This window comes from Chinchilla lanigera, unplaced genomic scaffold, assembly GCF_000276665.1.
Source record: "Chinchilla lanigera isolate Chin_1 unplaced genomic scaffold, ChiLan1.0 scaffold00039, whole genome shotgun sequence".
In the NCBI taxonomy this organism is placed as follows: Eukaryota; Metazoa; Chordata; class Mammalia; order Rodentia; family Chinchillidae; genus Chinchilla; species Chinchilla lanigera.
In genome coordinates, this window is record NW_004955440.1 from 16,953,190 (window position 1) to 16,956,027 (window position 2,838).

A 2,838-nucleotide genomic window follows, 5' to 3' on the forward strand; every position below is an offset into this window, starting at 1 on the left:
CCTGCTCCATGGTCGCACGAGGCTTTGGAGGGGACACACAGACATAAACCATAACAAATGGCTATCCTATTTTCAGACAAAATGAACTTCAAGTCAAAACTGATCAGAAGAGACAGAAGTTTACTATATATTCAGTAAGAGAATAATTCAGCAGGAAGAGATAACAGTTATAAACTTATGTGCATTGAATGCCAGTGCACCCAACGTTATAAAGCAAACACTACCGGACATAAAAGATCAGGCAAACACTAACACAATTACAGCAAGACACCTTAATAACCCACTACCACAAATAGATCACCTAGACAAAAATCAACAAAGAAATATATGAGTTGAACCACATCTTCAAACAAATGGATTTAACAGATACAGGAAGTTCCCAGCTCACTAATATTTGAGTTGAGAACTTTCACCAGTGTACTGTGTAAAACACACTTTGCTGGCTAACAAACAATTCTGACTGAGTGAACAGTTCTCCTGGACTGGAACTCGTTGATAAGTCAGGTACTTACTGCACCTATAATATTCTGCCCAACGGTAGCAGAATATACATTCTTCTCCATAGCACATGGAACATTCACTGAAGTATGTGACATAAAAACCCATACATACAAAATGGTTGGAGTTATCCCATCCATACCATCAGATCATAGTGCAACGGAACTGAAAATCAAAGGCACAAGAAACCAAAGAAATTATGCAACCTTGGGGCTGGGGATTTAGCTCAGCAGCACAGCACCTGCCTGGCAAGCTCAAGGTCATGAGCTCGATTCCAGTACTGGAAACAAAACAAAACAAAAAAGAAATTATGCAACCATACAGAGACTAAAACATATACTCTTGAAGTCACAAGCATGAGGTCGTGGGTTCGATTCTTGGTACCAAAAAAAAAAAAAAGAACATAGATGCAAAGATTTTCAGGAAGATACACACAAAAAGGCATGCAACAAACCATTAAAAGGAGCACACATCATGACCAAGTCAGCTTCATCCCAGGGATGCAAGGATGGGTCAACATACATCAGTAAGTACAGTATGTCACATAATGAGCACAAAAGGGTCATTGACAACCCAACATTCATTCATGATATTAAAAAAAAAAAAAATCCTAGCCGGGCGTGGTGGTGCACGCCTGTAATCCCAGCACTCGGGAGGCTGAGGCAGGAGTATTATTCCAAGTTCGAGACCAGCCTGGACTGCAAAGTAAGCTCAAAGCCAGTCTGAACTGCATAGTGAAACCCTGTCTCAAAAAAGACAAAAAAAAAAAAAAAAATCCTAAAGAAAATAAGTATAGAAGGACTGAAGCTGAGAAAAGCCGTGGATGACAAACTTATTGCCAACATCGTATTAAATGGAGAGAAATGGAAAGGTTTCCCTCCAAAACCAGAAGCTAGACAAGAATGTCCACAGTTACCATTCCTGTTTAACACAGTACTTGATACATAAGCCAAAAGCCAGCCTAGGGTACATAGTGAATTCAAGGCAGCCCGAACTATATAGCAAGACCCTATCTCAAAAAACAAAAAACAACAACAAAGCATTAGATAATCAGACAAGAGAAAGAACTGACAGAGATAGGTACAGCAAAAAAAGAAGTCAGATTGTCATGACTGTAGACAACAGGATCCTCTATGTAGAAATTATTCCCCCCGTTCCCCTCAGTTCCACCAGAATATTCCTAGAAGTCACCAGGCACGATGGCACACACCTATAATCCCAGCACTCAGGAGGCTGAGGCAGGCTGGACTGCTCCATGGCGAGACCTTGTTTCAAGAAACAAAACAAACACTCTTAGAATTAACCAAATTCAGCAATGTATTGGTACACAAAATAAACACACAAAAGTCAATAGCAATCTTATACACCAATAACGAGTCCACTGAGAAAGAAATGAGGAAAACAATACTAGTCGCAGTAACGTGTAAAAAATTAAATACTTAGAAATTAACCTAACTGAAGACCTGGATGATGAAAACTATACTACCTAAAAAGAGGACATTAAAAAATGGAATGATATCCCTTGTTTCTTGATAGGCAGAACCAGTATAATCAAAATGGCCACACTACCAATACTGATATATAGATTTGATGCATTCCTAATCAAAACACCATTCCTCACAGAAATAGAGAAAACAATGCTAAAATTCATATGAAACCGGAAGAGACCAAGAACAGCAAAAGCAATCGCAGGTGAAAAAGGGGCAAAGCAGAAAGCAACAGAACCCTGGATTTCAAGTTAGGTAACAAAAGCTACAGTGACGTTTAATAAAATGCATGATGCTGGCACAAAAACAGATATGTAGGTCAGTGGAGCAGAACAAAGGTACAGGAACAACCTCAGGCACTCCCAGCCATCTGCTCTTTGCCAAGGGGCCAAAACCTACACTGGAGGAAAGATGGCCTCTTTAACAAATGGTGCTGGAGAGCTGGCTATACATACCCAGAAGATTGAATCTAGACACATCATTCCTGTCATGTACTAAAGTAAAATCAAAATGGATGAACGAGCTAAATTTACTTTTTTTGTCTTTTTTGAGACAGGGTCTTGCTATGCAGTTCAGGCTAGCCCAGGCTGATCTTGAACTTGCAAGGATCCTCCCGCCTCAGCTTCTTGAGTGCTGGGATTACAGGTGTGTGCCACCATGCCTGGCTAGATCTAAGTACTAAAACAGAAACAATGATCTGGAAGATATAGGCATAAGCAAGGACTTTCTAAACAAAACTATTACACAAGAAGTAACATTAAGAATCAACAAATGGGACTATATCAGAAAAACTTCTGCATTACCAAGGAAACAGCTAGCAGAGTGAAGAGACACACTACATTATGGGAAAAAA